At 48.5% G+C, this 10,583-nt stretch overlaps 1 protein-coding gene across 2 annotated transcripts in view; it reads right to left on the reverse strand.

The window, feature by feature from the left end:
• The window catches only part of Ptp99A (Protein tyrosine phosphatase 99A), a 1,440,930-nt gene that overhangs the window by 342,174 nt on the left and 1,088,173 nt on the right, over window positions 1-10,583 (reverse strand). The window lies entirely within an intron of this gene.

A 10,583-nucleotide genomic window follows, 5' to 3' on the forward strand; every position in this document is an offset into this window, starting at 1 on the left:
TCCAGGTGGGTGGGAGGGTCACCTGACTACGTCTGTGTGGGAGTTACGAGTCCAGGTGGGTGGGAGGGTCACCTGACTACGTGTGTGTGGGAGTTACGAGTCCAGGTGGGTGGGAGGCTCACCTGACTACGTGTGTGTGGGAGTTACGAGTCCAGGTGGGCGGGAGGGTCACCTGACTACGTGTGTGTGTGGGAGTTACGAGTGCAGGTGGGTGGGAGGGTCACCTGAGTACGTGTGTGTGGGACTTACGAGTCCAGGTGGGTGGGAGGGTCACCTGACTACGTGTGTGTGTGGGAGTTACGAGTCCAGGTGGGTGAGAGGGTCACCTGAGTACGTGTGTGTGGGAGTTACGAGTCCAGGTGGGTGGGAGGGTCACCTGAGTACGTGTGTGTGGGAGTTACGAGTACACGTGTGCGGGGATCACCTGACCACGAGTGTGTGGGAGTTACGAGTCCACGCGTGTGGGAGGGTCACTTGACCACGTGTGTGTGTGGGAGTTACGAATCCACGTGTGCGCGGATCACCTGACCACGGGTGTGTGGGAGTCTTGTGTCCAGGTGTGTGGGAAGGTCATCTGACCACAAGTGTAGTTGGAGTTTTGAGTCCAGGTGTGTTAAAGTTACCTGTCCAGCTGTGTGGGAGTTACTTGCCCAGGTGTGGAGGAGTAACCTACCCAAAAGCTTGAGGTTCACCTGTCCAGGTGTGGGAGTTACCTGTCCAGGTGTGTGGGCGTTACATTGCCCAGGCATGGAGGAGTTACCTATCCAGGTGTGGAAGTTACCAGCAAGCCTTATGAACCGGGACATCTGACTCGGGGTCGTTTGCTGCTGTGTGGTGCGCAACGTTGTCTAACGCGCACGATCGCATCTACCAAGGCAGAACCTCACCTCAACGCAGAACCTTATCGAACGAAGGTGACCTGCGAGTTCTGTGGGTTGGCGTGACTCGCTAATCACTGTCGCGCTCTGTCGTTGCGCTTAAAAGTCCCTCTCGTTAACCGTCACGCTCTGTCGTTACACTAAGTCACTATCGTTAACCGTCGGGTACAGTCGGCCAGGCTGAAGAGGAAAGGGAGGAAGTCACACACACACACACACACACACACACACACACACACACTTAGAGGTCTTGGCCGTAGACGACTCTGCTTCAGGTGTGTGTGTGTGTGTGTGTGTGTGTGTGTGTGTGTGTGTGTGTGTGTGTGTGTGTGTGTGTCGCCGTGGGAAACACTTCTGCTCTTCCCTGGAAAGTTCCTACTCCTTGAGTACGACGGTACGACCCTTGAGCACGACGGTTCGACCCTTGAGCACGACAGTGCGACCCTTGAGCACGACGGTACGACCCTTGAGCACGACAGTGCGACCCTTGAACACGACGTCACGACCCCTGAGCACGACGGTGCGACCCTTGAACACGACAGTACGACCCCTCAGCACGACGGTGCGACCCATGAACACGAAGTTGCGACCCTTGAGCATGACGGTATGACTCTTGAGCGTGACGGCGCGACCTTAGAGCACGATGGTACGACCCTTGGGTAGGATGGCGTGGCCTTTGTCCACGTTATCTTACCCGAGGGTATCGCAGTCATGCTCACTGGTCGTACAGTCATGCTCACTGGTCGTACAGTCATGCTCATCGGTCGTACAGTCGTACTCCTGAGCTTAAATCGACCCCCCCCCCCCCCCCACCCTCTTACAAAGTACCACATCTGTACACGAGACAAGAAAAACGGACATTAGGGAGGAAGGTATACACACAGCACCACGAACCTCTCCCCGCTTGAAGGATGACCACCTGCTCTCAAAACCCTCTTCCTCGAGCTTGACCTCTGGCCCAAGTGCTGGGGAGACACCACACAGCGATGAAGACCTTACACGCTCTTACCTCTCGCTCGACCTCCAAGCCATCAAGAACGCTGGTGCGAACATGGGATACGTATGTATCCAGAATATATGAAAAAAAAAAAACGATAAAAGTAATGAAAACTGATCCACAAAGGCGTACTACTACTACTACTACTACTAATAATAATAATAATAAACGCATATATAATGATAATCCTCATAACAATGATAATAACAACAGCAATAATAATAATAATAATAATAATAATAATAATAATAATAATAATAACAATAATAATAATAATAATAATAATAATAACAATAATAATAATAATATAACAATAACAATAATAATAATAATAATAATAATAATAATGTCACCCAAGTGACATGATGCCAAACATAAGCAATATTCAGAATAACAACGATTATAATAATAATAATAATAATAATAATAATAATTATAATAATAATAATAATAATAACTTTACTGCTATCATAAGAAAAACAAAACAAAAAAGCGTAACACACACACACACACACACACACACACACACACCAGCTAACTACACATGCAATATCATGAAAAACATACCTGGCAAATAAACACAAAAATTATGTTTCCCAAGACTTAACAAAAAGGTAATAAAACAATAATCACGAGACCAAATCAGAGAACTAAATATACAACGACATTACTGAAACACGAGACAAACACAACTGACACCTATGGGAGTTGACGGTTTTCTAACAAAGCAACAGTAACAAAGCAACAGTAAAAATGCAAAAGTAACAAAGTAACAAAAGCAACAGTAACAAAGCAACAGTAAAAATGCAAAAGTAACAAAGTAACAAAAGCAACAGTAACAAAGCAACAGTAAAAATGCAAAAGTAACAAAGTAACAAAAGCAACAGTAACAAAGCAACTGCAACAAAATCAACATGCAGCTGTAACAAAGCAGTAGTAACCAAGCCAGAGTGATACCAGGTAATGACAGAACGTCCACAAACGTCCACTGATCCTCCAGTGGAACGTAACGCTGGCATGTGTACGTCCCAGGTTGCCACACCCCAAGTGGCAAGATGTCATGGTGCCAGACCAGAACCACGAGTGTCATGGTGCCAAAACATATGCCCAAGTGTCATGGTGCCAGACCAGAACCACGAGTGTCATGGTGCCAAAACATATGCCCAAGTGTCATGGTGCCAGACCAGAACCACGAGTGCCATGGTGCCAAAACATATGCCCAAGTGTCATGGTGCCAGACAATAGCCACGAGTGTCATGGTGCCAAAACATATGCCCAAGTGTCATGGTGCCAGACCATAACCACGAGTGCCATGGTGCCAAAACATATGCCCAAGTGTCATGGTGCCAGACCATAACCACGAGTGTCATGGTGCCAAAACATATGCCCAAGTGTCATGGTGCCAGACCATAACCACGAGTGTCATGGTGCCAAAACATATGCCCAAGTGTCATGGTGCCAGACCAGAACCACGAGTGTCATGGTGCCAAAACATATGCCCAAGTGTCATGGTGCCAGACCAGAACCACGAGTGTCATGGTGCCAAAACATATGCCCAAGTGTCATGGTGCCAGACCAGAACCACGAGTGCCATGGTGCCAAAACATATGCCCAAGTGTCATGGTGCCAGACAATAGCCACGAGTGTCATGGTGCCAAAACATATGCCCAAGTGTCATGGTGCCAGACCATAACCACGAGTGCCATGGTGCCAAAACATATGCCCAAGTGTCATGGTGCCAGACCATAACCACGAGTGTCATGGTGCCAAAACATATGCCCAAGTGTCATGGTGCCAGACCATAACCACGAGTGTCATGGTGCCAAAACATATGCCCAAGTGTCATGGTGCCAGACCATAACCACGAGTGTCATGGTGCCAAAACATATGCCCAAGTGTCATGGTGCCAGACCATAACCACGAGTGTCATGGTGCCAAAACATATGCCCAAGTGTCATGGTGCCAGACAATAGCCACGAGTGTCATGGTGCCAAAACATATGCCCAAGTGTCATGGTGCCAGACCATAACCACGAGTGCCATGGTGCCAAAACATATGCCCAAGTGTCATGGTGCCAGACCATAACCACGAGTGTCATGGTGCCAAAACATATGCCCAAGTGTCATGGTGCCAGACCATAACCACGAGTGTCATGGTGCCAAAACATGCCCAAGTGTCATGGTGCCAGACCATAACCACGAGTGTCATGGTGCCAAAACATATGCCCAAGTGTCATGGTGCCAGACCATAACCACGAGTGTCATGGTGCCAAAACATATGCCCAAGTGTCATGGTGCCAGACCATAACCACGAGTGTCATGGTGCCAAAACATATGCCCAAGTGTCATGGTGCCGGACAACAGCCACGAGTGTCATGGTGCCAGACAATAGGCACGAGTGTCATGGTGTCAAGACCAGAACCCAGGGTGTGTCAAGGCGCCAGAGCCAGGTGTCATGCGAGGACAGCGGAACCATATGACACACCCATACCATCACTCCTGCTCCCACACCACATCCTCAGCAGATGTGAGTAATGCTATTCACTTACTCATCATCATATTCATGTGATGGTACATGAGTCTGTCATTCATCATCATACTCACGTGACGTCACACGAGTCGTCATTCATCATCGTACTCATGTGACGTCACACGAGTCGTCATTCATCATCATACTCATGTGACGTCACACGAGTCTTCATTCATCATACTCACGTGACGTCACACGAGTCGTCATTCATCATCATACTCATGTGACGTTACAAGTCATTTATCATCATACATGACGTCACACGAATCGTCATTCATCATACTCACGTGACGTCACACGAGTCATTTATCATCATACATGACGTCACACGAATCGTCATTCATCATCGTACCCATGTGACGTCACACGAGTCGTCATTCATCATCAGGTTCATGTTATGTTACAAGCCTCACCCGACCCGTGTACGACCCCCCGGCAGCCAGGCGGACCCACCTGCCTTCTATAATGGCCCTTCCCACACATGGATGCCAAATGAAGAATTCGCGGCAATGGCAATGATTACGGGTCATTAATACTGGAGGTAATTAGTGAGCTTAAAGTGGATAGATAGGCGAGGCGTGGCGGAGGCGGAGGAGGAGGGAGAGAGAGAGGGGGAAGAGGAGGAGGAGGTGGTGGTGGGCCACCAGACTGGATGTGGTGAGGGCGTGGCGTGGCGAGAGGGGTGTGGCAGGATATGCTGGTTGGCGTGGTTGATGGTGGTGGTGGTTGACTGGGGGGAGCGCCTGGTGGTGGTTGGGGGGGGGGGGGGCACATCATCAAGAGGAGAGGCACTGATATGTTTTGTGAATGAAGATCTGAATGCACGTCGTACCTACATCAGCCTTTCTCTAGTGTTGTGGTGTGTGCATGGGAGGGAGTATGCATGACTAGGAGTGTTGTGGGTTGTGACAGCTTTCTCTAGTGTTGTGGTGTGTGCATGGGAGGGAGTATGCATGGCTAGGAGTGTTGTGGGTTGTGACAGCTTTCTCTAGTGTTGTGGTGTGTGCATGGGAGGGAGTATGCATGGCTAGGAGTGTTGTGGGTTGTGAGGTTGTGGTTTGGTGTTCGGCCTGACTGCTGCGGGCCTTGGCTTGATGGAGATGCGGGTGAGGAAGGACCAATCATGGGCGTCGCTTGACAAGTTGTAAGTGTGGCTTTGACAAGTCGTAGGCATATTTTGACAGAGCACGGGGTCAAACGTGGCTTCGGTGGCTACCTGTACGGTTTGACAAGCCGTGGGGGTGTGGCTTGACAGGCTGCAGGGTATATTCTTGACAGGTCGTGGGTGTGACCTGGCAAGTTGAGAGCGTGGATGCAGGCAGCTTGACCAACTCGGGGCAAACATGACCATTTTCACATCCACCTACGCGAGGCACCAACACACCTCCACTCTCACGTCATTCCAAATGACATTCCTCGCCCATCATCTCTCGCATAACAAAACAAACAATAAACCAGGGAAATGCACAGAAATCATATCCACACCAATATAGTATATATTTCACACATATTTTACAAAAAAATGAAAAAGTCTTGATATTATCTGAAGGCAAGTCTGGTACAGAGAAAAACTCGAAACCTTTTTGGACAAAATGGCCATTATTACACATACCAGCACCCAGAAGTACTGTGTCGCATCACGCCGACTCATCTCCAACACACAGGGTTCATTTCAGTGGGATGCAAAACAAAAACAACATCCAGTGTTTAAATTGGCGAATGTTGCGCGTCCATGGCCGTGACTCCCGTGCCTTGCATCCACTGCCTGTGTTGTACGTATTGACAGCTACAGCAACATCATCTGACCCGCATCAAGGTAATTATAAATTAGTTATCCTTTTAACCTACCTCATTAATGGCTTTAATGAACCCCCCTGAGCACGACGGTGCGACACACTGGGCGTATAATGGCGTGGTCTTTGACCTAGTCGTTATGGGTCAGGTCAAAACCTGTGAGCGGTAGCGCAAAAGGATTACAGAGGTCACAGAGGGTCTAAGTCAGATCCCAGTGGGTTGATGTTACATAAGATGTTATAGTTCACTGCAGGTACTTCATTATGTACATTAACATCTCCAAATAGGCCGAAGCGCCAAATATACAGTTGCTTGCCTGTCCGGGACTCGAACCTCGGCCCATGAGACTTAGAGAGTCGTGTGTGTGTGTGTGTGTGTGTGTGTGTGTGTGTGTGTGTGTGTACACCTTGAGCAGTTAAGCTATCAGTTGTTGATAAAGAGCTAGAGGGGCGAACGAGAAGGCAGAAGCCAATCCTAACACAAAGAACCCGCCCTCATACCAGATACACACCTCACCCCAATATACACACCCGCCCTCATACCTGGTACACACCTCACCCCAACATGCATACCCGCCCTCATACCTGGTATACACCTCACTCCAACATACACACCCGCCCTAATACCCAATACACACCTCACCCAAACATACACACCCGCCCTCATACCTGTTACACACTTCACCCCAGCATACACACCCGCCTTCATACCTGCTACACACCTCATCCTAACATACACATCCGCCTTCATACCTGCTATACACCTGACCCCAAACCTACAAAACCGCCCTCAAACCTGGTACACATCTCACACCAACATACACACCCGCCCTCATACCTGCTATACACTGACTCTAAAGCTACACACCCGCCTTCATGCGTGCTGTAATTCTGTATACAAGTAACCACATCAATGTTCCAAAGGTCTAATACGTAAATGACCAGGCGGTTCCGTAAATCATGTTCATCCCAGAAACACAATCCATTACACAGACTTTACTTTAGCTAATCCCGGAAGACTGATCATTCGCGTTCTCGTCACCGCCTGCCGGCCGAGATCCCTCGTCCCCAGGTTGCAGTCCGCCACCACAAGGAAATGGCGCCCATCCATGCCCGTGCAGACCCCCCATCCCGTGACCACCACAGTACGCGACCACCTCAATAGTTGTGTGAGGGTCGTTTAATCCTTCCCTCGCCCTTCCCTTTTTATAGCTCTATTGTCAATATTGCGAGCATTTCCGCTCTCCCCCCTCTGGCTACTGCTAATTAAACAAACCGTTATTTGTGATTATTATTATTTTTCATTACTATCATCCTTATTAATAGCATTCTTTTCATTCTAGTTCGGCATTTCCCAGGAACAGACGAAGAACTGGTCTTGCGCTCAGAACCACTCACGAGCACTCTTCTATGATTATGATTGTTATCATTATTATTACTATTATCATAACCATTATTATTACTATTATTATTCCTACTACTAGTATAATTAATATAATTTCCATTTTTACAGCCTCTCCCCACATGGCAGACCCATCCCACCATAGCCTATATCCTCATGACAACCCAGTGTGCCCTTCCTTGGCATATGTTCAACCTCTGTCCACACGTAAACCAGCAAATCCGATCATCAAAAAATTCAGTAAATCTAACAATCATAATTATTAACATCCTTTACCACAAAGACTCACCAGAGACCCATACCCTGCACACACCCGGCCCTACATTCTTAATTACCGTATTTCATTAGACGAGGAGGGGTTTTAATGAGACACAGACCCTCCTTCATGAAGACCTGCGGGCCCGGATCACTGTACTGCCGCCGCCCCACTGCTCCTCCTCCTCCTCCTCCCAGATGATTAAGAGGAAACCCAAACAACCGGCCGGGTGTGTGTCTGGGGGCAGGAAGTGCCCGGCCCTGGCCCAGCCGCCGACAAGGACGTCCCAAGGAAAGGGTTGAGAGAGAGAGAGAGAGAGAGAGAGAGAGAGAGAGAGAGAGAGAGAGAGAGAGAGAGAGAGAGAGAGACTGTGTGTGTGTGTGTGTGTGTGTGTGTGTGTGTGTGTGTGTGTGTGTGTGTGTGTACTTAGGAGTACTTAGAGGATTTTGCTATAAAGGAGGGCCAGCTCGTAGCGCTCACCGCCGGAGAAAAGACTTACGAATGACGAGTCGTGTGAGCGAGGTGTCAAGCGCTATGAGTGAGGTGGAGAGACTGAACGCTTGTGGACTGACAGCCCAGCTGCCTAGGTGTGGGAGAGGCGGAGGGAAAATACAGAACACCTGAGCCTAGTGAAACCTAACAGCCACTGCAGTGCTGGCCCCATGCGCTGCCCGTCACTAACCCTACCGATACCCAGGCGGTACCGTAGTACCGGGAATACAGCTCCCTGGTCGGTGGCCGCCTACTACCTGAGAGAGAGAGAGAGAGAGAGAGAGAGAGAGAGAGAGAGAGAGAGAGAGAGAGAGAGAGAGCTGCCCCCCCCCCCCCTACGCCCGAACAGATGAGGCTATCAGCTTCAAGTCAGGCACAGCTAAACTGGTTGCTGCACGCTAGCTGTATGCTGCTCCACACTGCACCACAGCTAAACTGGTTGCTGCACGCTAGCTGTATGCTGCACTACACTCCACTACACCACAGTTAAACTGGTTGATGCATGCTAGCTGTATGCTGCACTACACTACACCACAGTTAAACTGGTTGATGCACGCTAGCTGTATGCTGCACTACACTACACCACAGCTAAACTGGTTGATCCATGCTAACTGTATGCTGCACCACACCACAGCTAAACTGGTTGCTGCACGCTAGCTGTATGCTGCACTACACTACACCACAGCTAAACTGGTTGCTGCATGCTAGCTGTATGCTGCCCCACACTACACCACATCTAAACTGGTTGATGCATGCTAGCTGCATGCTGCCCCACACTACACCACAGCTAAACTGGTTGCTGCACGCTAGTTGCATGCTACTCCACACTACACCACAGCTATCTAACTAAAGCCAACCACATAACTGACCCTACGCCACACTTGTAAACACCAGTTGCACCTATTCTCAGTTCGCACTCAGGACACATATGGGTCAACCCTTCAGCCACCGTCAGGAGCTCATACCTGGTGAGGTCTTCGGGGGTCTTCACTCCGACAGCCCAGTCTGGGCCCTGGTTATGGACGCATTCTCTACATGCAGCTACAAAATGGCAAACATATGACGTACAATAATACAACCATATATATATATATATATATATATATATATATATATATATATATATATATATATATATATATATATATTTTTTTTTTTTTTTTTTCCCCAAAAGGAGGAACAGAGGGGGCCAGGTGAGGATATTCCAAAAAAGGCCCAGTCCTCTGTTCCTAACGCTACCTCGCTAACGCGGGAAATGGCGAATAGTTTAAAAGAAAGAAATATATATGCTTCAGTCTGGCAGGGCAAGCACTCAAGATCCAATACGGGCAACATTCGAAAAAACACGTACATGTAATACATAATGATGGCAGCCCCTCCCTAGAGAAATACGTGACACATGACCAAGGTGTATGGATGTGCCCTCTGAGATCAACTGCCACCAAACCCAGTAACATCATCATGTTGTTATCACAGATTCGTCTACCAAAGCCTTCTACCCCCCCGAAGCAGCCCTGGCTGGGACCTGGTTGCTGGGTTGGATCGTTGGTCAACCAAGGTACTGGAGGCCGACGGTACGGTGTAGCCTCACAGCGACTACACCTGTTGTTACCTCTGGCGCGAGTGGACTAGACAGCCTCCGTTAAGTCAACCCCAAGCGATGATGCACCTGGGCCTGCTGAAGTGCTGGAGGGACAACAATGCCTCACCAGCAGCACCAATCACACACACTCGATGGCATAATAAATGGTCTATCCAGGTACTGAATGGTCGACTCTGTACATGGGTTCCCTATTATCAAAAATTTATCACAAGATTGCCGTTACTGTATATATATATATATATATATATATATATATATATATATATATATATATATATATATATATATATATTACAACGAACTATCAATGGTTTTGGAGGAGAGGAAGTGCTGAGCTCTAGGATGCTGAGGCCAAACCTTCCCATCCATCAACCAATTAGGTTTACAATCTCCTCCACACCGACTACAACATGTATAATACATCCTCACCCACCCTGCCCGCCACACAATAGCACCCACTCACACTAACTATAAACACAAGGTCACCCTCCCTCATTATTTCCACCTGATGACCCCACTGAGGAAGTGCTGACCTTCCCTTTCATCAGAAAATCACACCCCATTAACCCCCCCCATCCCTCCCCATGGGCAGGGCGGTACGACCCTCGAGTCCAACGGTACGACCTCGGAGTC

The sequence above is a fragment of the Panulirus ornatus genome, chromosome 1 (assembly GCF_036320965.1).
Source record: "Panulirus ornatus isolate Po-2019 chromosome 1, ASM3632096v1, whole genome shotgun sequence".
In the NCBI taxonomy this organism is placed as follows: Eukaryota; Metazoa; Arthropoda; class Malacostraca; order Decapoda; family Palinuridae; genus Panulirus; species Panulirus ornatus.